Below are 25,618 nucleotides of genomic sequence, written 5' to 3' on the forward strand. Positions count from 1 at the left end.
GCAGTGAGCCAGTAATGATGACTCCTGGCTCCAGATTTGTTTTTGGAGAGCTGACTGCACTATGACATATGTTATTTTTCTGGATTTTGTGATGTTAGGATATTAAAGCATTTTAGAATTTGTAGTATGCCATGATTTGTTTTTTCCTTCTAAATAAAATACCTTTTGTGCTTAGCTTGGCATTGGTAATACTGTAGCGTTCTTCATAAAGACGGCCCACTGAACTGTCCAGGCCTCGGGCCAGCAGCACCCAGCCCGTCTTGGGCCTCACGCCCCATGTCCTCCCACCTTCCCCCCCACACCCAGGTACAATGGCATCTGCTGTGTCCAGTCCTCCAGCAGGCTCACGCCTCCCCTGCCAGGAATGTGTCTCCACTGACCTGAGGGCGTTTCTAACCTCCTGAATTTTAATCTTTTACCACTGACTTGTGACATTATTTTTGCTAAAGGCATTCTCAGAAGAGGCATAATATTTCAAAAGGTCAACCTGATGGGCTCCTCCCTTACATTATTCCAAAGACCTGGTAGGGCCAGGAGACAGCTCAGTGCCTGTGGCATGACCACAAGACGGACGCTGCCCACCCTCTGGCCTTTTGTCCCAAACACAGCCCGTGTGGCACCGAGTGCTGCCTCCCCAACCTCCCCCCGCCTCGAGACCCCCGTACCCGCGGTCTCGTTTGCCTGGTTCGATCTTCCTCTCCGGACACGATTGCCTCTCTGGGACCCTGGGGCAGCTAAGAAACCCCAGCACATGGCCAGTTTTTGTCAAGCAAATTCCAACCCTGCACAGAATAGGGACAGAGGCTGACATGTTTTCCATTCCATAGCCGGGAAGACCTGATGCCAGTTCTAATGGGTAACATTTTAGCATCAAGTTTCTTAAGGCCATTATTAGTTATTAACTTCCAGGCAGCCAGTGAGGTACTGGGGAATCAGACTCAATTCTAAGAGAAGCAGCAATGGGCACTGGGCACTCTGAAAAGGCTTAGACTTTACGATGTCTTCTCCAGAAGGGAAAATCCATACTATTAAGTTGAGATTCATTCTGTGTCCCTGCTGGTGGTGATATGATTGTGGATAATAACAGAAACATCGTCAGCGACCGTGCCTTCCCATCACGGCTTACGCGTCAGGGGATTTGTGAGGCTGGAGGGGTGGGAGTGAGGCCCTGGACCCTGAACACTGGTGTCACACATGTGCCCTTGGGTAGCTGAGTCGTCCTTCTTGAGTCTTGGGTTCTGTGTCCATGGAACAGGTACAGTGGTGCCGCCCGCCCCACGGAGAAGAGTGGACGAGGTGATGGACAGGGGGCTGGTGTTATGATCATTCGTATTCGGGTTTTGCTCGCAGAAGTCAAGCACTTTATCTCACGTGACTTTGGGGTTCGAGAGGATTAGAGAGCGTTAGGACATGAAGATGACCTTTCAGTCTGAGCAAGCCCTCTCTCTTCCTGGCCTCACGCAGAGTTGGGCGATGGTCTCCCCCATTGGCTTCCGCTCTAGTGTCATTTTCCACTCCTGCCGGGAATTCAGGGCTCTACGGTTGACATCCTGAGCCATCGTGGGATTAATTAACTGAGAATAGTTAATAATTAATTAATTAATCGAGATCACCAGGACAGGGTAACCAAGTTCCCGGAAGGGGTGAAGATGTCATGGAAGAAGCGAGGGTCAGGTCCAGGTAAAGGTCGGAGTCACGGGCGTGAGGGTCTCCCTGAGCTGGGGGTCCTGGTGGAGGCATTGCCTTTGATGCTCTTTTCTTTCCCAACAAAGGGTCAAGTTCAGATGTTTGAGTTTTCAATTTCCAACCTGTAGGATCTGATTAAAAATTGACTCCATCACAGATATCAGGGCTGAGCAACGGCTTCAATCCAGGGTCACCCTGACCTGAAAATCAACATCTGATTTGTTCAAGGGAGGGATGTTTGACTTTAACCTTTTTTTTTCTCTTCTCCCAGAGAAACGAACAGACTTCAAAGGGGCTTCGACCCACCTGAACGACACGTACTCACAGTCTCTGTCAGGCCATCGAGTTCAAGGGTTGTGACCGGGGGTGTGCATTTCTCCCTCTTGTTAGGGTTTGTGCACAACTTTGTAAACACCGTTACCTCTCCTGTGATGGTGTGTCAGCAAGAGAAGAATCAGTGCTTGGTACAAACCTTCAGAATCCATTCTGGAGACGCTGAGGAAAGTATCAACTGTTGTGCTTCTTTAGATGAAGTATGAGGCTTTTTACTTTAAACTGTTTCACTTAATGAATGATTCTAGTTCGAGTCAATAAAAGTGAGGACATAAATTAAATGATAATGGAGTCTAAAAATCACTCCACTGTTTTTCACACGTTGGACAAGTAGAGTGACTGAGAATCAGAAATTGTCTTTAATTTGGTTCTTCATCCCACTGAGAGAGTGACTCCTCCAGGGACGCACCCAAGAAGCTGCCTAAATGGGTCAGAATGTTTAGGGTTCAGAGGTCTAAGTAAGTCTTACGATGTCGTGATTACTCTTTGGGTTTTGATCTTCTGGGTCAGTCCTAAATGAGGAGACCATTTCTTCCATTTAGGATCGTGGGCCTATAGTTAGGTGGTCCCCGTCAGGCAAATCCTGACTTCTGCTTTTTGGATGTATGGACCCACGGGTGGACTGGTATAAGGAGTGTGTGGGGATGACCTCACAAACGGGGTCGATTTTGTTTTTTATATATGTGTGCATAACTATTACGATAATAATAATGTGAGTACAGCTCTCTCCTTATAAGCTTTGCAATACATACTTTTAGAATAATTTTAAGAAGTGTAAACATACCCCATAGCCCCTTTATCTTTCCAGACTTCAATTGCCAGTGGTCACTGCCTATCTGATTCTTGCTTTTATGATTCTGTGTCTAATTCTCCCAAGGTGTTTGTATGTATAAATATCATCATACGCAGCCTTCTTCAAAGTGTGCTCTGCAGACACCCTGCAGGAGACCGCAAGGGGGCTACTTAACATACAGGTTCCCGGACCCCATCCAGACATGCTGAATCTTAACCCCAGGGGCGAGAGTATGTGTGTGTGTGTTTGTGTGTGTGTGTGGTTGTACGGGATGTGTGTGTGTGTGGTTGTGTGTGTTGTGTATGTGTGTTGTTGTATGGGGGGGGTGTGTTTGTGACCTGATCAACCCCTGCCCTATTGTTGCTGTTGTTAATATCTGACCCTTTCAATCACTTGCCAAGAGATGCTGCTGCCATTGGATTTTACTGGGAAAAAAAGCAACAGAAAAGGAAGGTAAACACACCACAACGAGCTTTCCATGTGGGACTGTAGGACTCCTCTCCTCCCATCAGTAAAACACATCTTCTGATCACCCCACCCACTCCCCCTCTCTTGGTGGTGGACGCCCCAAATCATGGATGCCCGTCTGCTGCGCTGTAGGAGGCCAACAGCAGGGTTTACTATGTTCTTCTCATTAGGACATTTCTCTTTTTTTCCCCCAAAACAACTCATATTTACCGAGCACCTGTAATATGTCGAGTTCCACACCTGGCTTTCATGTAGTTCATTTTCCACTTGAACAACTTAAAATGCATATTTGAATAAAGCAGAAGGCTGCATCGTGTTTACTCAGAAAAACAGAGCGTTTTCCTGTCCAATCAGTTACACACGGGCCATGAAACATCGAGTCAAAAACTGCAGCCTCAGTAAAATGGATGGTTTTCCTGGACTGTGGGAATTAAAACAAAATTGCATTAGCAAGTATGCATTGCTCATGGCTCATGCAGCAAAATTCTCCTGAGAATTCATCCAGATCGTATCAATAGTTGCTCCTTTTTATTACTGAGTAGGAAACCACGGAGTGGAGGTACCACAGTCTGTGTAAACACTCAGTAGTTGAATGACTGACATCGGGTTGTTTCCAGTTTGGGGTATTGTGAATAAAGGGAGGCTGCTATCAACATTCCCGTCCAGATTTTTCTGCGAACATAAACTTTCATCTTTCTGGGATAAAAGAGTGTAATTGTTGGATCTCATGTAAGTTGTATGTTTGGTTTCATAAGGACGTGCCAAGCTGTTTTCTGGAGTGGCTCTATCAACTTACATTTCCAGCAGCAATGCCTCAGGGACCAAGTTTTTATGCATCCTTGTCAGCACTTGATACTGTCACTATTTTTTTTTTAATTTTTTGGCTGCGTTGGGTCTTCACTGCTGCCAGTGGGATATCTCCAGTTGCAGTGAATGGGGACTACTCTTCACTGCAGTTCGCAGGCTTCTCTTTGCAGTGGCTTCTCTCGTTGTGGAGCACGGGCTCTAGGCGCGCGGGCTTCAGTAGTTGTGGCATGTGGGCTCAGTAGTTGTGGCTCGTGGGCTCTAGAGCACAGGCTCAGTAGTTGTGGTGCACGTGCTTAGTTGCTCCGCGGCATGTAGGATCTTCCCAGACCAGGACTCTAACCCGTGTCTCCTGCATTGGTAGGCGGATTCTTAACTACTGCGCCACCAGGGAAGTCCTGTCACTATTTTTTATTTTAGCTGTTCTGATAGGTGTGTTGTAATATCTCATTGAGGTTTTAACTGGCCTTTTCCTATGATTAATAATGTTGAACATATTTCATGAGCTTTTCTGCCATCTATATATCCTCTTTTGAAAAGTCTCTTTCCTCCACTGAGTTGCTTGTGCACCTTTGAAAGAAATCAGTTGGATGTATTTGGTGGGTCTCTTTCTGGGTTCTCTACCATGTTCCACTGATCCATGAGTCAATCCCTCAGCCAATACCTGCCTTTAATACCTATAAATTAGGCCTTAATATTGCATAGAGCGATTTCTCTCACTTTACTATTTCTGTCAAGATCATCTTAGTTATTCTAAGGGACTGTGCTATTCTATATAAATTTTAAAATAAGCTTATTTGAGTCTATGAAAAACCTTACTGGAACAAGAAAAGCCAAAAAAAATCTTTGAAAAAGAAAGGGAAAATTGGAGGGCTAACACTTCCCAGTTTTGAAACTTACTACAAAACTACAGAATCAAGACAGGGTGGTCCTGAGAGAAGGGTAGACATTTAGGTCAATTGTCTAGAATTGAGTCCATTCACCCACCCATCCATCCATACATTCATCTATCCATTCATCCATTCATCCACCCATCCATCCAACCATCAATCCAACCATCCATCCATCCATTCATCCACCCATCCATTCATCAGTCCATCCACCCATCCACCCATCCATCCATCAGTTCATCCACCCACCCATCCATTCATCCATCCACACATCCATTCACCCAACAACCATAGTGTGTATCTACTGTAGCTGTGAGCTCTGCTGGGGGTGGTCCTGTGGGAGGTGGATGAGTAGATGCACAATACAACACAACACAACAGGTAGAGGGTGCACAGGTAGAGAGGTAAGAGAAAGCTTTTCAAGACAGGTATCACCTAAACCTCACTCAGGGACATTTGGCAATATCTGGAGACATATTTGTTGTCATGACTGAAGAGGTGTGATAGGCAGCCGGTGGGTGGAGGCCTTATCCTACAATGCACACAACAGTCCATGACAGAGAATGATCTGGCCCCACATGTCCAAAGCTCTGAGGCTCTGAGTGACAGATGAGCAGTTAATCAGACGGAGAAGAGGCGGAGAAGGCATGGGGAGCAGTGTGTTCAGCACGTGTGTCCACATGGCAGGAGCCTCTGGGAGCTGGGATAGAGAGATGAGGTCCCTGAGTTCCAAGATTCTCAACTGTCCTGAAGGCAACTGGGAGATAAGAATGATTCTAAGTAGGGGAGGGTGTGACCAGGCTACGTTTTCGGAATAGGAGCTGTTTGGCAGGGGCAGCAGGGTGGTTCGGCAGTGGGTGGAGGGGCCAGTGCTAGGAGTCCTGCAGGGGCAGGGAGCTCACAGAGGACTTCTCCTGCACTGTGGCCCGGCAAGCCCGACACACATATTTACTCTTCTCATCTCTGAATATTCGGCATAATGCATGTCTCTTTTGAGATATCTCATTAATTCCTTTTCATTATCATATTTTTCAAAAAATTGACCAGATAAAATAACAAAGACCTTAGTTGAGAAAGTGTGCCTGGTGGTATTTGTGGGGCTGAGGCTGGACTCTTCCTGACATCAGAAACGTTTCTAGAATCACATTGTAGCCAGAGATCAAGTTCTCAGTAGGGCCTGAGAACCTGGGAGCAGCTGGAATCTGGCTCCAAACCTCCCCTGGACAACAGAATTCTAGGTGCGCCCATTTTTCTGGCATTGGCTCTGACTAACCAAATGAAAAATTTAATGGAACCCAAAGAAAAATCAATTTCCCCTTTTAATTTTAATTGGAACTTTCAGCTGGCATGAGCACTGAGAAATGAACTTCATTCCCTGTTTGTAATGTTACAGGGAAAATTAATGTAATTAAAAAGTAACCACTGTTCATTGTTCTGAAATGTCCCTCCTGAATTATTAACACAAGCAATACTGCCCTCTGATAGCCACGTTAGGGCATTGGTACCCTCCTGTAGGGGTTCCCAGTTCTTGCCTCTCCTTTGCAGCCATTCTTCTTTAGAATATTTACCCAGATTGACCTCATATATCTATAGCAGGGGCTGTTGGGAATTAATTCTTTGTGGCTGCTGTCAACCTGGCATTAAATGGGACTCTTCCCTACCTCAACCAAGAGTCAGCTCATTTCTACTTTTGAGAATTAAAGAAAAAAGCTAATGTTTTCATCACAGGATTGAGTCTGAACCCCAGCATGGAAGACACATTTCTATCCAAGCTAACACTCTCTTCCCAGATGCTTTTTCATGCTGTTGTAAAACTGAGCAAGGCTTCATAAAGGAACATGGATCCAGCTTGTAAATGAGGTTGCTAGGGGAGTGAAATTATAAATAATAGAAAAAGTTAATCTTTCCCAGGTTTAAAAAATAATAAATCTCTGTAATTAAGGTGTTTCCATTCTTCCTTCCCAAGTTCAAATTGGATTTTGTATATAGAAAGATATCACTTGGGCATACATAAAAATGTATCAGAACTGGCTATGTGAGAATCATTTAAAGTGATATTAAGAAGCACGGCAGACTTATATACAGGCGTAAATGCATAGTGAAGTTCTCTATGGAAACTCCAGAGTGTGTGGCTTGTAATTTATAGCATGTGTCTTATTTTATTTGGACTGTAATAATTTGAACCCTCCTTTCCAAAAAGTAAGCAATTCCAGCCAGGGGATCTGGGTCATCATCTTCGTTTCTCCTGTAACAAACAATATAATGCAAAATAGAAGAATTCTATTTCATGACTTGAGTTGATAGTATTGAGTCATGAAGCCCATTTATAGCTGACAAACCTGGCCCAAAAAAGTCCCTTTGAAGAAATGAGAGATAAGTAGAATGGTCACTGACCTCCTGGGTCTGGAAAGACCGGGAATATTGTTGTTATCCCATAATAGCAGTGAGCATATGTGTGTGCTCCTTGGGCAAGAATCAGAGGAAAACCCCACAGCCTTGGCATCGGAGATTTGTTTATGATTCTGCAGTCTGGGCTGGGCCAGCTGGGCAGTTCTCCTGGTCTTGCCACTGGTCAAGCTGACAGACTTGCTGGGGGCTGGGCTCAGCTGGGATGCTGGGATGACCTCTGTCTTTCTCCACTAGTGTCAAGGTGATGGCCTCTCCATGTGGTCTCTCCACCCAGGTACCCAGGCGTCTTATGACCACATGGCTCTTATGTGGTATTATGAGTCTTATGGCTCAGGCCTCCCCACAGCATAAGCTGTCTTCTTGAAACTTAAGCCTAGAAGTGGTACAACGTCACTTCCTCTGATTTTATTGATTATAAGGCTTCACAGGGTCAGCTCCAACCCAAGCAGAGAGAACCACACTAGGGTGTGAGCCTCAGGGCATGGTCCCTCGGGAGATGCCTGTCTAGCCTACAACCACAGCCATTCTGGGGGATGGGAAGGTCACTTATTCTCCAACAGAGTGTGGCCAGTGGAAGTCTGTCAATCTCTCCAGAAAGGAGCCCTAGGTGTGCCCTTGGGGCCCTCCTGAACCTTTATGACCAAGGAGAAGAGGGGAAGTTGAGGTCGGGATGGACTCTATGCAGCCCCTCTAGTTGGATGAAGACTGTGTCTGCCCTTGGGAGAAGGGAAGCTTGTTTTCCACATCCCGACATGGGGGTAACCATCTGCCAACTTGTTTCCTGCGCATCTCGGAGGACAGGGAGTGATGTGTTTTCCCTTGCTGGGGAGCATCCCTGCTCCAGAGGCTCCAAAAGCCTGATGGGTCTGGATGACCAGGGGACACACTAGAATAAGTAGAAAAATATTTCAGCTCACCCAGGACATTCGAGGCTGTGAGAGAGGAAGCCCAAAGTGAATAACTTATAATACTCGTCTCCTATTGAACTGGTGGAAGAACAACAAGAAAATTTAATAGAAAACAGTAATGAGAAGCTTTAGGAGATGTAGTCAGGGCACAAAATTACTTTTAGGAACTAAAAGTAGGCGAAACAATTGAGTTTTCAATTAAAATGTGTAACAGATGAAGAGAGAGAGAGATGATTATGGCTGACAATTGAATTACAGACCTGGAGATTGAGCAGATGAGAGAGGCTGCAGCACAGTGAATACACACACACACACACACACACACACACACACACTCAGGGTACGGAAGCTACAGGGGAAAAGATAAAAGACGTGGAGGACAATTTCAAGATACCCAATATGTGAGCAATAGAGTCCAGAACAAAGCCACAACCAACCAACCAAAAGGAATGGGTGTAAGGAAAGTAATACAGAAAGATTTACAGTAAGCCATGAGCATATCTACGAAACAGAAACAGATTGCAGACACAGAGAGCAGACTTGTGGTTGCCAAGGAAGCGGGGGAGTGGGGGAGGGAAGGATTGGGAAGTTGGGATTAGCAGATGCAAACTAGTATATATAGGATGGATAAACAACAAGGTCCTACTATAGAGCACAGAGAACTATATTCAATATCCTGAGATAAACCATAATGGAAAAGAATATGAAAAAGAATATATCAGTATGTATGTATGACTGAATCACCTTGCTGTACAGCAGAAATCAACAACATCGTAAATCAACTATACTTCAATAAAATTTTAAAAAATAGAGTGAGCCATGAGAAGCTTAAGAGCATTCTTTGCTAGCCCACGGGTGGTGGCTGAGGAGCTGGTCTTCTCTTTCGTGTACATGGAGGAGTCTTCTGTGCCGTGGCTGCCGTGGGTTCCTCTGAGCTGCTGACCACTGGTAAGTTTTCAACAGGTATGCTGCTGGAGCTCAGGGCACTGACTGGTGGAGCTGGCGTTCCTCCTGGGAGACTCTTCCTCCCTGTTAGTCCTCCCACACTGAACACCCTCCCCTCCTACACTCAAGATACTTAAGTTCTACACTGATCACCCAGGTGGATCTCATGGGCAAAGCAAATGTGAAACAATAGTAACTTCATTGGACTTATTCCTACCCTAGAAGTCATGGGTCACAAGGGGATGTGCCACTGTCCCATGACCTGCCAGGTAACAGGTGACAGGTGTCAGCTTCATGCCCCGTATCGATTTTGACACAGGACAACTCCAAACCATTTACGCAGTGATGCACTGTGGTCCATGTTTGATCCCCAGTGTGGGCTTTCCCAGCTGTGACGTTCTGCCCCCACTCCCTGCCCAGCTGGGTGGTTCTCAAGGTGTCCCCATGATAGGTGTCTGCAGGTCTCACTTTCATGTCCCTGTCATCTCTAGGAGAGAATGTGCTGGGGCAGAACACAGTCACTGTAGTCAGGCATAGAAGTGAGAGCACCTGCTTGGAGTTTTTGAGTGTGTAGCTTACACAGTATGAAAATTTGAAGTACCTAGAAAATACAAAGGATCCGAACTCTGGTAGTTCAGCTACAAGGCCGTTGGGTGCTGGGCCCCTTCAAAGTTGTACCTCCAAGATTCTAAGGCGGAACTGGGAGCAAGTATTTAAAAGAAAATAAGCAGTGTATATATTGTGGAGACTACTCCTGTGAGAGCCGTGGAAGGAGCGACCTCTCCTTCCTTCTGGAGGCCTGATATCTGGGCTTTCAGTTCAGAGATGTGGAGAAGAATTTGTAGTGAAGTCCAGGGAACTCCAGGAAATAGTGGCTATTCTCTATTACCTAGAGAGATTCTCACTTCAAGAGTGCTGATGTTCTTTATGACATCAAAATAGTTTTTTAGCTGAACTAGAAACAATCCAGAATCTTCATTAGGTCGTTAGGATAGGTTGAACAAATGAATGTGAGTCCTTGCCTACATGCATCCTCACCATTGAATCATGACCTTATAAAGTCTCCTGTCTGGAGATGGAGTCTGTTTCTCTCACTGCTGAATCTGGGTTGGCCATGTGACCTGCTTTGGCCAATGAGATCTTAGCAAATGTGATGTAAGCTAAGGCTTGAAAAGTACCTATTCATCACTCTTCTGGTCCCCTGAGGCTCCTGTGTACCAAGCCCAGGCCAGCCTCTTGAATGGTGGGAGACACACGCCCAGCCCTCCAGCCCACAGCCAGGCAGCTCGCAAACATGTACGGGAGCGGTCCCAGACCACTGAGCAAACTATCAATCCTCCAGCTGAGATAAATAGAACTACCCAGGTAAGTTTAGCCAAAATTGCAAATCTGCAGTCATGTGCTAGATAAATACTTGTGATAAGTGACCAAAACTTGGAGGGCTAGGTACGTGTCTCACACTGTTCAAGGGGCTAGCCTAGGCTTGTCATGTAGCAATGGATAACTGATACAGGGCGGCAGGTACATACAGCAGACGTCACCTTGGAAGACCCCATCCTCAACATCTGTGCTGTATGTGGGCGGGGTGGTGTTCACACAGCCCTGGTCTCTCCATGGAAGGGGTGACAAGTCATGTTGTAAGGAAAGCGTGGGGAACGAGAGACATCTATGAGGCACCGTTGGAGAGTCCAGTCAGCTAAAGGCTTCCAGAAGTGATGATGGAGCACAGGGAGCCTGACAGGCCAGTAGCATTTGGGCTTTTCCACCTTGCAGAGCACCTGCGAACTTGCCTTAAAGCTAAAGCTAAGGAGCTGGCAGAATCCTCTCCCGCTCTCTGTGGGGATTGTGTGGGAGCTCCGCCCACAAGGCGGGGTCAGCCGGGATGGGCTCAGATGCCAGAGGGCTGGGTTCTCCTGGGCAAGACCAGCAGAGCAGGGATGTGGTCGGAGTCCTGCTTCCTCAGTCAGGTGCTAAACTACAGCATCCAGGTTCTCTCCACCTGAGCAAAAAGGGTTCATACCCTAATCTGTCGTGATAACACATCTCCTGCATGAGGATGGGGCGGTCCCAGGGAGCTGCCTTCCTCAGGCTCAGCTGGAGTCTGAGCCGCTGCTCCAGTACTAAGATGCAGGAGTGGATCCAGTGCCTTATCCTAGTGCCCTCCCCACATGGGATCACCGGGGCGTAGTAACCACGTGCTATATGTCCCGTCCCAGGGCTCCTGAAGGGCTGTGCTGGGGAGCACTGGGGTGTGGGCAGGAGGCAGGACCCTCTGCTGTCCACCTCTCACCACAATGCCGACAGCCCACCCTGAGCTGTGAGCCTCCCTTCTTCCCGAGATCGTGGAGGGATGTTGTGAATTGCTTCCTTTGGTTTAACATAGTTTGGGGAAGTCATCCATTTTCAGATTGTGAGCGTTGGAAGTAGGTAAGCCATGTTGCCCTCCAGCCACAAACTTCTAGAGCCCCTGTCTTCACAAAACCTGTGTATGCACAGAATTTAAAATAAATCCAGAAATGAATGTCATCTTCATTACCATTGCCTTTGGGTCCCATCAAACAGAATTTCCTTGAACGGAGTTTTATTGAGGTCACCGCTTACTCCTCTGTCACTGCTCTAGGCATAGCAGAAAGCCATTCAGTCCCTTCTCACTTGGGGAACAGAGGGCCAGGCTTTCTGGGCTTGATTGTGGGCTTCCTCTCTGAACCTTCCTCCATGGGCTTTGCTGTGGGCTTGGGAAGAAGATGTTCTATGTTCCCAATAGGCTGCAACTCCCAGGGTCAGGGGCAAGCGAAGCGAAGCGTAGAGACCTTCTCATGCTTTATATGTGCTGTTTTGCAGACTCCTCTAAATACACAAAGATGCTTGCTGGTGTGACAGGAAAGACCCCAAGGAGCCCTCATTTACCAAAGGCCCCTTAGCTCTCGTCGGCAGCACTCCCAAATCCTCCCACCTCCCGCCTACCGTGCTCCCTGCTTCTCCCACAGAGGCACCACCAGCCGGGGCCCATCACTGAGTATCACGATGATACTACAATGCAGACTGGCTGTCCCGCTAATACCTTTAGCATAGGAGACCTCAGAATGCCCTTTCATGGCGTGGCTCAGGTATTTCCTGTAGGTTATTGCTTTTTCACTCAGATCATCTTGGAGAAAAATAGGTTTCATTTATATTCTAAGCTCATGCAAAGGGCAGCCAAGCTTGCTGTTTCAGGAGTCTGATTTATTTTACAGAAATTAGCATAACCACTAAAATCAAATCCATTCCCTGCCCAAGCGTGACAGCTAAAGTGGCCCATTTCCACGGGGATAGTCGGGAAAGCGCCTCATTCTCCAGGCATCTGTCTTGTTTGAAGTCTTTTGTTATGTGCATGAAGCAACCCCTCTGGCTGGTCCTCTTCCTGCATTCCTGAACCGGCTGTTAACGTTTTCTTATGTAACATGGCATCTTCTTCTGATTTAGACAGTGGTTCTTTTGTTTATTGCGGTAAAATGTACAACATACCATTTATCATTGTAACAACTTCTAAGCGTATAGTACAGTGGCATTAAGTCCATTCACACTGTAGTGCGACTACCAGCGACCATCGCAGGAATTTTTTTTTCTTTTTGATAGATCTTTATTGGAGTATAATTGCTTCACAACACCCGTGTTAGTTTCTGTTGCACAACAAAGCGAATCAGCCATATGCGTACACATGTCCCCACAGCCCCTCCCTCTTGAGCCTCCCTCCTACCCTCCCTATTCCACCTCTGTAGGTCATGACATAGGAATTATTTTTATCTTCCGAAACTGTGCTCTCCATCCGTGAAACAGTACAACTCCTTTACTCCCTCAGAGGCAGTAATCACCAGGCATTATCCCCGTCTTGCTGTTCTTCCGCTCTGACACTGAGCAGGACACAAGTAGCCAAAGGATAAACCTTTGTAGCAGATGCTCTCAAAGGCCCACCCACACTCCTGGAAGTCCTCAAACCCTCCTGCTAGCCACGCTCTGCGCACCTGCGGCTCCGCGGAGAGCTTGCTCCCCACGCTGCCGGGACAGTCAGAGTTCCAGAGCTCACACCCCAGCATCCTTCAGCCAGGAGGGGCAGCAGGGCCGGTGGAGAACAAAATCCTTTCCTTCACCCTTTTAGGCAAGTCTGAGGCAAGTGACACTTCATCTCTGGGACCCCCAGGATTGCACGTGAGCTGCCCAAGATGGTCACCTTCTCTATGTCAGTTTCCCACATGTCATCAGGGTCCCCCAGGAAGCAGACACTGAGAAGGAGTTAGGACTTTCTGCAGTTTCTTGGGGGCAAAGCCTGTGAAAAGGAATAAGGGGGAAGAAGAAGGTTGGGTGGGGAAAGGACTCCGCCATGCAGACCCCACACCTCTGATGGGAAAGGGGTCAGGACCGGCTGTGGCACAGCCTGAGGTACCTCGGCAACCCTGTGAGATGCTCTCTTTGAGGTCAGATCCCCCTGGACGGGCACCGTGGCCCCACCCCACCCGCTGTGTGGTCACTGAGGTCATTGGCTGGGGCTGCTGGGAAGGGTGTGTCGATGTCCAAGCAGAGCAGGTCCTGAGGGGCTGCAGCTGGAGGCTGTGGCACCACCATCCTCTCAAGTCCTGTCCCGAGGGCATTCCGGGCACAGCTCCGCACACGCCACTCCCCGTGCTTGCTCCCTCATCATCGCCCAGACCAACGCCTTGCTCTCAGATCCTTTCCTTGTGGTCTGCCTCTGGTGGACGAGATGGAAACAATTTATTTTTAAGCTAAGATGTACTGAGTAGGTTCTGTGTGCCCACTGTGCAAAGTCACGTCCCTACAAGGCAGACACCATTAAGATGCCCATTACATGGATGGGGAGCTGAGCCTTACAGAGGCCAAGCGTCCTGCCCAAAGTTACGCATCTGATAAGAGAGGACCTGAGATTTCCATCCGTCTGCAATGCTTTCTTTCCCACAATGGTTAGTGTTCCTGGGAGTTAATTCTGTTTCCACCCAAGGTGACATTCTTTGCCGGGAGTGTCCTGGCTGCACGCTGGTCAAATAGTTAGAAGAGACAGAGCTGATGGAGACCTTTCAGCAGCCATTGAACCACGGCAGGAGTTGTCTTCCCAGATGCAACGTCGCTCTCGCGGGACACGTGGAGCCCTGGGCATCGGTCATGAGCAGGTGTCGCAAGCAGCCAGGCCACGTTCTGCCCGGGGCTCTAGGCCCTCTCATTATACGTCACGTTCTTGCAAGGAGAGTTTCAGGAGGGCTGCCTGAGGAGTGGGACCACTTGAAAACTGAGAGGGACTTTGCTGCAGACGAATTCCCATGCCTGTTGTCTGCAGAAGGCCAAGCAACCGGCATCAAGACCTGCACGGGCAACGGGGTAGTCGGAGCTGTGCACTTGGCCAACACAGGATTTCCGTCTCGTAAGGCTGGCCCAGGAGGCACCTTTTCTACTGCATTTCCCTTTTATAGTCCCCGAATAAACAGATCAAACAAAAGGCATCTGCACGTTTGCAGGATTTGAGATAGGCGTCCCCCTATCAGAAAGAGATTGCATGGAAAAAAATCAGTTAAGGGCGAGGTTTCCAGTTTATATAAATGCTCAGATTATCCCACAGGTTATTAAAACTGAACAACAAGCCAAACACTGCAAAGCTGTTCACCTGCACACACCCTGGGTGCTTGGAAATGGAGACTAGCTTCTTTAATTGCTGCAGCATAAAGTAAATATCTGTTTCTCAGAGGACCTGACTTTAAAGATATTTTGAAATTAAGTGACTCCAAAACCCACATGGGCGTCATGGCAGCAGCTATGAAACGAGGTGACTTCCTGCGTCATTGGGAGCAGTGCAGGGAAGGTTGACATAATGAGGGGATTGGCTTTCCCTTCACTTTCTTCCTTATCCTTCAGATTTCATTGAGGCAATTAAGTCCTGATTGTTCCTCCACTGCTCGATGCTCTGAGACGCGAATTGCAAGCAGTGAGCCTGAAAATTGAGTGCAAACCCCCAGTCACTTAGATAATGACCCCAACAGAAGACTCATCAGGGGCGTCCCTGGTGGCGCAGTGGTTGAGAGTCCACCTGCCGATGCAGGGGACACGGGTTCGTGCCCCGGTCCAGGAAGATCCCACATGCTTCTGAGCGGCTGGGCCCGTGAGCCATGGCCGCTAAGCCTGTGTGTCCGGAGCCTGTGCTCTGCAGCGGGAGAGGCCACAATTGTGAGAGGCCCGCATACTGCAAAAAAAAAAAAAAAATCTCCGCACACCTGTCTCAGCGCCTCAGCGCCTCAGCTCAGGTTATACCCTAGCAAAGGGGCCCAGCTCGCTTCCTCATCCCCTGGGAAAGCAAAGGGGCAGAGGAAATGGGGCGTGAAGACTGGTTCTCTGAGGGAGAAGCTGTGCTGAGTGACAAGAGACAAGGGGACAAACCGAGAGACACAGGGGCAGAAAAGGAGGGGGAGAGGGGAGAGGGAGGGGGAGGGGGAGGGGAGGGGAGGGGGAGGGGAGGGGGAGAGGGGGAGGGGGAGGGGGAGGGGAGGGGGAGGGGGAGGGGAGGGGGAGGGGGAGGGGGAGGTGGGAGGGGAGGGGGAGAGGGAGGGGGAGGGGAGGGGGAGGGGGAGGTGGGAGGGGAGGGGAGGGGAGGTGGGAGGGGAGGGGAGGGGAGGGGGAGGGGGAGGGGAAGCGGAGGGGAGGGGAGGGGGAGGGGGAGGGGGAGGGGAGGGGGAGGGGAGGGGGAGGGGGAGGGGAGGGGAGGGGAGGGGAGGGGAGGGGGAGGGGGAGGGGAGGGGAGGGGAGGGGGAGAGGGAGGGGAGGAGAGGGAGGGGAGGGGGAGGGGGAGGGGCGGGGGCGGGGGCGGGGGAGGGGCGGGGGAGGGGCGGGGGAGGGGAGGGGGAGGGGAGGGGGAGGGGAGGGGGAGGGGGAGGGGAGGGGAGGGGGAGGAGGGACACAGCCTCTGCTCTGCTGCACTGCCCATGAGAGGCCCACTTCCCATCTCTCTCCACTAGGTTTACTGTTAAGTTGACATCAAACTAAGAGTATTTTTCTAAGTTTGCTCTCTGAAAAATTCCATAATTATGGTAACAATGATGACTTGACTTTGTATAGTGCTTCATTTTCTCTGACGTACTTGTGATGGTATCTTACAGTTTTGGGGTACAGAAAGAGCCACACTATGGGCCCCCAGGAAGCTGGGTGATGTGAGAAATGAAGGGTCGAGTCCACCCTAATACGAGCAGGAGAACACCTCCAGGTAACTCTCTTTGGGGCCAGGAGGTACCTGGTGACGAGTGGTGCATAATAAATTGCTCCAAACTCAGCAGCTTAGAACGCCACTAACCCTGCTCCCAGGGCTGTGGGTCAGGTGCTCAGGAAGCACTGGGCTACGCCATTCTGGTTGGGTTGCGCGTGCTGTTGCGATCACCTCGGCTGGATCTGCAGTCCTCTGAGGGCTCCGCTGGGCTCATCCCTAAAGTGGATGCCCCTCGTGGCCTCTCCTGCAAGGGAGACTCAGGGCAGTTTGACTTGTTACGGGGCTTCTGGCGCCCCCCAGTGAGGGCATCCCAAGAGAACAGGTGTGAGCTGCGTGCCCTTCCTTCTGTGCATTCTGTTCATGACAGATTCAAGGGGGAACCCCAGAGCCCACTTCCCAATAGCAGGAGCACCAATCATGTGGGGCCGTGTTTTATAATCACTAAGGAGACTTTCCCAGTGAAGTGACTGAAGGGAGACGACCCCAGCCGAGCCCCATCCCAGGACCAGGATCCCAGGCGCTTCTCAGTCCTACAAATGCTTCCTGGATCTCAAGGAGTAGAATGCACAGGATGCCCCAACATGGGGCCGGTGCACTGAGTTATTAAGTAGGTTAACATACAAACACCCTCCCCGCATGGACTATCAACTTACCTTCTGTTGAGTGGCAGGAAGAGGCCAGGGATGGTGAACGGAGGAGGGGAAGGGATTCTGAGTCTGCACATGTGGAAGTGAGCGCTAGACACAGAGAAAGTCACCATGGCCTCTTCTTTGTCTTACATGACTCAGGGAGGAAACGCTCGTCTTGGACAGAAGCTGGTCCATGCCAAGAACCAGGCACAGATGGTGGTCCAGGCACAGCCCTCCACCCCTGCCTTAGCGCCGTTGGTGAGCACCAGGCAGCCACAGTTTGACGTGTGCATCCTCTGGAGAACCAGCTGCATGTTTCACATGTTCTTCTTCATCAAGGAAACCACTGGGCATGTGTGTGCCTGGTGTGATGGAGCACTAGGAATAAACAGACAAATAAGACATAGCTCCTGCCTTCAAGGGACTCACAGGCCGGCAAATGAAGCCAAAACTACAAACTTGCAAGCGTGCTGAGAATTGCAGATGTTTCCTCGATTAACATTTCAGAAAAGGCCTCTTGGAGAAGGTGCGATTTGAGCTTAATCCTATAAAGTAAGCATGCATCTCTGCGTGCATGCCTGGTGTGCTGAGATGGGGGTGGGGAGCAGTTGGTAAAAAGGCAACTCCCAGCCAAGGGTTCAGTCTGAGCAGCCAAAGCGAAAGGAAAAGGTGAGGTTCTTCCAAGTTCTGCTACATCTGCTGTTCCAGGCGGGTCCTCCCCCAACACAAGCAAGTGAGGCAGGTGGGAGGCAGGTGCAGCTGTCCAGGGTCCCAGCGCATCCTTCCCTGACTCTGCCTCACCTCCACTCTCTCCCTCAAGGCCACCGTGACTCAGGAAGCCCCAAGGTTGTGATGAATCCTCTAACTATTAGTTTCCTATCGACTCTCAGGCTGCCTTCCCTCCAGTCCAGTTTTACCCTTGGGGGCACAGAGGGAAGAGTAATTACTGTCCCCCAAATCACCCCTCCTGTGCTCACCAGCTGTTATCACATTCATCCCAGTCTGAGCCTCTTTAGCTCAAATCTACTTCTACTTTCAAATAAAGGACATAACGCTGCCTCCAAACACATCTAGATTCATACCTGTCTCTTCATCTGGAGGATCAGACTCCTTTCATGGTGTAAATTAATTCCAGTCAATGAACTGTGTTTTGTCTCCTCTTGTGTCTATTTACATAATTGAGGGTAGCAAGTTCTGGTTTTGAATTTGACTTGGCTTCTGGGAGCTCTGACCGGCTTGACAGCGGCTTGGAAATTGCTCTGGCTCGAGTTGTGGCAGGTAAACACTCAGCCACAACCTTGGCGATGCTGCTGTAATTGATTATTTTTAGTACATGAGTGGTCTGTGAAAATGGTTTTAATGATCATGAGACACTTAGAATACATCCTTCAGCCGCAGGGACTCTGGTCTGCACCAAAGTAAAGCAAAATAACTTCATTATTAACCCAACAGTGGAGTCGGCTCTTGACTCCAAACGGGCAGCAGTATAGTGGCTCTTGCTGTCACTGATCATTTTGGGAATCCGTCATATGAGCAGAGACTGTTATTTCCTACAAGGATTCAGACAGGTGGTGGTTGTCACCTTCCTTCCAGGATCCAAGAGGTCAACATGCCTACTATTAGCTAGAAAGTGATTAGAGGTCAAGGAAATTTGGAATTATTGCCACGGAAGGAACCCACATGGTGCCAACAGCAGCATGATTATATCGTGTGTGGGATCGGCGAGCTCAGGTGTTGAGAAATGTGAATAGAGTAGAAATACAACTATTTTTATATAAGAGCTAATTTACATTTTGTAATTTTTTTAGGTTGAGATACATTTTTCATAAAGTTTTAATATCTACCAAAGTAATACACATACAGCAAAGAAAAATAGGAAGGTACATGAGTGCACAGGGAGAGGCACAAGTCCCTGCACGCCTCAATTCCCTCCCCAACACTTCAACTCTTCCCATTATGAGTTCTGGAGGTTACCAACCAAACACTCATAGCCTATTCTGTGAGGCTTTTTTTTCTTTTTTTAAATTAATTTTTTTTTTTTTGGTCCGTGTTGGGTCTTCATGGCTGCACACAGGCTTTCTCCAGTTGTGGCGAGCGGGAGCTACTCTTCATTGCGGTGCACGGACTTCTCATTGTGGTGGCTTCTTTTGCTGTGGAGCACAGGCTCTAGGTGTGTGGACATCAGTAGTTGTGGCACTCAGGCTCAGTAGTTGTAGCTCGCAGGCTCTAGAGCACAGACTCAGTAGTTGTGGCACATGGGCTTATTTGCTCCATGGCATGTGGGATCTTCCCGGACCAGGGATCAAAGCCATGTCCCCTGCATTGGCAGGCAGATTCTTAACCACTGTGCCACCAGGGAAGTCCCTCATAGCCTCTTCTGTTGTTTCATTCATCTTAAAATAATTTTCAGACAGTTTCTAGTAATCCTTTGATTTAAATTTTAAAATTTAGGTCACTGAACCACCTCCATCTCTTCTCTCTGGCTTCTTCCCAATTTCAGACAGTGCTTCTGTCAGTTACAGTGTAAATATAAGTCATGTAATTAAGTGCACATGTTTAAAATCAGATTTGTATTTCTTGTCATCTCCATTTCTACACTCACTCTCCAACCACTGTTAACTGGACCTTTGTTAGGGGAGATAACATTTATTTTATATTCTGTACCATAATTACGTTTTGTGCACATTGTGGGTTGACTTAAGTGTTCACAACCAATACATTTCCTTAACAAAACTATGATAAAGTAAATGTTATTTATCCAGAGCCAAGTCATGTGGTTGAGTTGTATTCTTTTCTCCAAGCCCAGTATTATGACTTTGGGCTCAAAGAGCAGAATATTTCTAGGGTGAAAGGCAAGTTACATCCCTCCACTGCTCATCAGACCTCATCTTAGTTGTATTCCCATTTAAACCATGCATTTCTAGAAGGCTTTTTGCTTTTCCTGGAGTTTCTATGTGCCTTTGTTTCCTGAATCTCAATCAGAATCCTCATTTCCCCAAACGTGGGAGTCCCTGTCCTGACACACATCCAGAGGTCCTGACATACGTCCAAGGACATGATGTAGGGGCTTTCAGGGCCACAGGAAAGGCAGGACATAAATTTTGGAGGACCCAGTTTTACACAGAAGAGCAGCAAAGAGGAATAACTAATGTAGAATGGATGCCCCTGCTGTTGAGATAGACTTGGCCACCCAGCACAGGGAGGTGTGTGAGCGAAAAGAGGGACGTAATATGAAGACGGGAACAGAACAAATAGAACAGAAACACATTCCCCCAAAATGTAACAAAACAAAGTTACCCTGAAATTCAGAGCTGGGTCTGCAGCTTAGAGGGCACCTCACAGCCCAGGAAATCTACACACTCTGGGAAAAGTACAGGGAATGCCCTTCTTAACCCCAGGAGCACTTCTGTTCCCTGGCTCCGTACTTGACTGTATGTGGTTTTTGAACATTTAGGGTTGGGGTTTGCAAGCAGTTCTCCATTTTGCATCACCTTAACTTTCTGCGTTATAGTCTAGGAAATGTTTATCTTTTTTTTGGCCGTGCCCCGCAGCTCGCAGGATCTTAGTTCCCCGACCAGGGATTGAACCCACGTCCCCCACAGTGGAAGTGTGGAGTCTTAACCACTGGACCACCAGGGAAGTCCCTATGAGATGTTTATCTTTTAACCTCACTAATGACTTTATTTTAACATCAGAAATAATCCTTTTAACTACAAAGAATATTTTCTTATTCTTTGACCCTTTCCTGGCAGCCTGTCCTTGTCTTATGGATGAAGTTTCTCGAATATGTCTGAAGATAGTTTGGACTTTTGAAAATTGTCTCTTCTGAATTATCCCAATTTTCTGTGGAATGAGCTATTGTCGACTTTGGTTATTTCCCTCGGAACACTGATTTTCTTCCAAGGCCTGGTGACGGCAGGCTAGTGCTTCAAAGTGGAAACTACTCACATCTGCTTGTGTGCATCTCCCCTGCCTCTTCCACTCCGTCACAGAGGCGACTATCACTCAGAATTTTGGTGCAACCCATTCCCTTTTAAAAATACATCACTTTATGAATATGAATATATGTTTAAAACTACAGTATTTTTTTTAATTTTATAAAAATGGCATCTAAATATACATTTTTTCAGAGACCTGTGTTTTTCTTCCATTAACATCTTGTTTCCATGGCTCCTCCCTGTTGTATGTAACAGTAGTTCATTTTTGGAGAGGCAGGGTCTTGTGAGTTGCTCTGCCCAAAGAAACATGAGTACAAGGGGCCTGTGTGATTCCAGTGGAGTCATTTAAGAGGCAGTGCATGGTTCTCTGTACAGGTGTCCACTGCTGCTGCCCCTGGGGCGGCCACAGGTCAGAGTGCCCTGGGGGGATCGGAAAACGTGGGGACAGCCTGGGGTTCTGGAACTACAGCCAGCCTGGTGTGAGCAAGAAACAAACTGTGTGTTGAATCAATGAGATCCGGGGTTCTTTCACAGAATAACCTAGTGTGCCTTTCTTTCCTTTTATTTCCAGCTTGAAATGATCTTTTTATGATGTGTTAATCCAATTTATTTTCTACATGGGTAACTGATAGTCATCTCTACTCGCTAAACTGTCCTTTCTTACCCCAGACACCCGAGATGCACCCAGGATTGTGTGGTCCTTCTGGTCTGTTGTCGTTTTGTCCATCCTCCTCCTCCACACCTATGGCAGCTCAGTACCACCTGGTCGAGGGGGCCTCCACTTTCTTTTACTCCTTCAGGCGTGTCTTGTCCAATCTTGCTAAACTCATCCAATAAGTTTCAGAAACCTAAAATTTCGTTCACAACAAAAAGCCCTTTGAGGTTTTGCTTATAATTGCATGTGAAGAGAATTGATGTCTTTACGGTATGGAGTCTTCCTACTCATTGTGGGCTACAAGATATTCATTTATTTGTCTTTTTTTTTTTTTTTTTTTTTTGCTGTATGCGGGCCTCTCACTGTTGTGGCCTCTCCCGTTAGCGGAGCACAGGCTCCAGACACGCAGGCTCAGCAGCCATGGCTCACGGGCCCAGTCTCTCCACGGGATGTGGGATCTTCCCGGACCGGGGCTCGAACCCACGTCCCCTGCATCGGCAGGCGGACTCTCAACCGCTGCGCCACCAGGGAAGCCCTATTTGTCTTTTTATGTCTCTAAATTATTATAATCTTTTTGAGCAAGGGGATGGACTTGCTTGGGCTCAGGCCACCATCTGCAATTGGAAGACCCTTTACAACAGGGTTTTACAGAGTTAATCTCAATATCCAGCCCCATAAAAGCAAAGCAGAGGAAGACGAGGGGGTGGGAAGAGGACAAGACATCAGGTCCCTGCTCTGTAGTGTCTGATGCCCAGTAGGCTGTGATGCCTGTGGTACCTCAGCTTATTCCCGCTAAACCCCTCTCAAGTACGTTAGGGTTTCCACAAAATCAAGATACAGGTGTGCTGAGCAAACCCTCAGAGCTCACACAGGGGCAAAGTGAGAGCAGGAATTGGAGCGGGCCACTCTGACTGCAAGCCAGAACTTGCCCAATAAATTATGATGAGCTTACTAGTTGAATTCAGCAGCTTTGCCTGACTTCCTTCAGGTTTATGAACTGATATTGTCTTGGCTGAAAATTCTCTATCACATCTATGATTATTACACATAAAATCTGGAATAAGGTCCTGCTTAGGCCGATAAAATGTTAATAACTTTCCAGACATGTATGTCCACGGGCCAGTTCGGCGGATGGTCTTTGCATCAGCAGAGGCCAGTGAACTCACCTCTTGGAGAAATGAGACCCCGGCAGTGTCGTCAGTTCTCAAAAGCCCTCAAGGAGGGTGTAGCTGCCGCAGTGTCGTGAGAAGGGGCCTCACTTTCCCTCGGTCTCTGTAGTCAGATCGTTCTCCCATAAGCGAGGGGGAGATTTATCAGCGGCAGAAATAAATTGCATTATATTCCAGCTCTGTCTTTGCAGTCCTGTACTTTCTGTCTGTATAATAACCTGCTAGGATTACGTAGGAACTTCTAAGTGGGAACAGAGGAGACTTAATTCCATTAGATTTCCCTAGAGATGGGGAGTCTGAAGCTGTAGTGTTTGGAGTATGATTCTGTGCAGTTGTTAACGACGCCTTGATGAGATTTTCGTTTTATGCATCCAGTCCAGGCTCCCCACACTCGACAAATGTGAAAAGCAATAGCACAAAGAACTTTTTTCCTTCTGAACGTATAAAAGACCCCTGATTTTCCTACTCCTGCTCTAGGAGAGATGATCTCAGCCCCGTTAAAATTTAGCTCTCACGTAATTTCATTCCCTCCTTTCCACAGACCAAAGTTTTTCTACCGATGCCGAAGTTCTACTAACTACAGACACAGCTTGTAAATGGTCTCAAGTCACGTGGTTTTGCAAAGGGTGTGAAGACGGGCAGATGCTGTACAGGACTGAGAGACAAGACAAGGGCTGTGGTCTAATCATACAAACTCGTGTGTTGTTAGGGTGCATCACGGAGACCCTCTTAAGGATCTAAATGTTCAGCAGATTCGTTCTATCGACCTGAGACACCACCCCGGACACAGCAGGCAAGAAGCACACGAGGCTGGCGGGAACAGGAGGTCACCCATCGCCTCTGCCTGGCGTCCTTGGCCACCCCTGCCCATCTCTACACGCCCGCTTTACTTCTCTCTGCAGACTGCCCCCTCCACGGGCCAGTGCTCTCCTGTGACCCCAGTGTCCACAGCCTGAGTCAAGTGAGTGTTTGGTTTAGCTCTGCACAAACAATGGCACCTCTGTCCCCTCTCGCACCTCACAGGGGTGCTCACCTGGCTGAGCTGGAGACACGCCCACCCCCAATCCCATCAGCAGTGGCTGAGGAGTGGGTGTCACGAGGAGACAGGATGGTTTCTTTCTGACCACAGCCTACCACAGCAGAGGAGGGGGCAGTTAGAGATGAGTGCTGGGGGAAGAAGAATGCCTCTACAGATGTCCATGTCCTAATCCTGCACTTGTGAATATGTCACCTTCCACGGCAGAGGGACCTTGCAGACGTGGTTAAGTTAAGGGTCTTGATATGGGAGGTGACTCTGGACTATGCAGATGGCCTGACGTCATCACAAGCTCCTTATAGGAGGGAGGTGGGAACGTCAGAGGCAGGTGTGGCAACAGAAGCAGAGGTTGGGGTGATGTAGCCGGGAGCCAAGGAATGCGGGTGCCTCTGGAAGCTGGAAAAGGCAAGGACCAGGTCCTCTCCTGGAGCCTCCAGAGGAAACCAGCCTGGACGGTACCTCGATGCTGCCCAGCGAGACCCATGCCAGACTCCTGACCTCTAGAACTGTACGTTAATTCGTTTTTGTTGTTTTAAACAACTAAGTCTGTGCTAACCTGTTACAGCAGCTACAGGAAATAACACAGGGCGGACGTTATTAGAATCTGTAGTCGTAACCTAGCTGGAGTGTACGATCTGTAGCCTTCCATTTTTATGCTTCATTTAGGTTTTTCAACAGTATTTTATCCAAAGTGTGTATGTGTGAGAAAGGGAGAGGGAGGGAGAAACATAAGGGTCAAAGAGAATTTATCTTTACTTAGAAATAATTCTGGGTCTGGTGATATCTGGGTTGTCCCCTGTTTTGAAGAGTGTGTGAGAAAAGCTCTACAGATATTAAATAAAAGTGACCGGCATTCCCCCAGCCTGCCCCATTTCCATGTCCTCACCTTCCCTGTGGGTCACTGTGGTGGCTTAACAATGGAAACCCTTCTTCCAGTTCCTGTTCTGTGTTGTAAAAATGTCCGAGTCCCTGAAATCAGTCTCTGGCCCCATTTCTACGGCCCCCGGGGCTGAGGACTTAGAGGGCCCGGGAGGGCATTGGGAGCACCCGCTCTGGGTGTAGAGCCCTGACAGCTCGAGGTGGGCACTGACCAGGGCCGGCGTATGTCCTTCACCTGTGAATGAGGAGACCCTCAGAGCCAAGGAAGGGGGTCCAGTTCCATTTGGGAGTAAGACTTTCTGCAGGAGAGCTGTTTTATGAACTGAACCCACGAGCTAATTTTTCAAAGTAAGCAGATTCCTTCTGACTTTTTAAATGTTTTGGTCTTGAGCTGGTGGGATTTTCACTCAGCCACAGAAAATACAGGACGTTTACCTGAAGCTCCAGAAACCCTTCCAGGTGCCATTTTTAGTGTTAACGGAGGAGCCCCGTTTCTAGGACATTGATCTCTGCCTGACGTGGCTTCACATCTCTTCTGTGTCCATCATATGATAGAATCAAGGTGCTTCTGTTTTTTCCCAATGTATGGTCCTGAGAAGAACAGGGAGACACCCGGGTGCCTTGGGGAGATCTGGGGTACCGAGGCAGCTGAGGTCTCCATGTGAAAGGTCCTCTTTTACTCTCATTTCTCAAAATGTGAAGCAGTGGCCAGAGCAAGGACATCGAGGGTCTTTGCAGAGGTAAGAAGGTGCCTGGATCTCATGACCGATGCTGCTGTACTTTGCGCTCAGAAGTGTTCCTCAGGCCCTAACCCAGGGCGGTGTAGCTTCTGGTTCAGAGAT

The sequence above is a fragment of the Pseudorca crassidens genome, chromosome 15, assembly GCF_039906515.1.
Source record: "Pseudorca crassidens isolate mPseCra1 chromosome 15, mPseCra1.hap1, whole genome shotgun sequence".
In the NCBI taxonomy this organism is placed as follows: Eukaryota; Metazoa; Chordata; class Mammalia; order Artiodactyla; family Delphinidae; genus Pseudorca; species Pseudorca crassidens.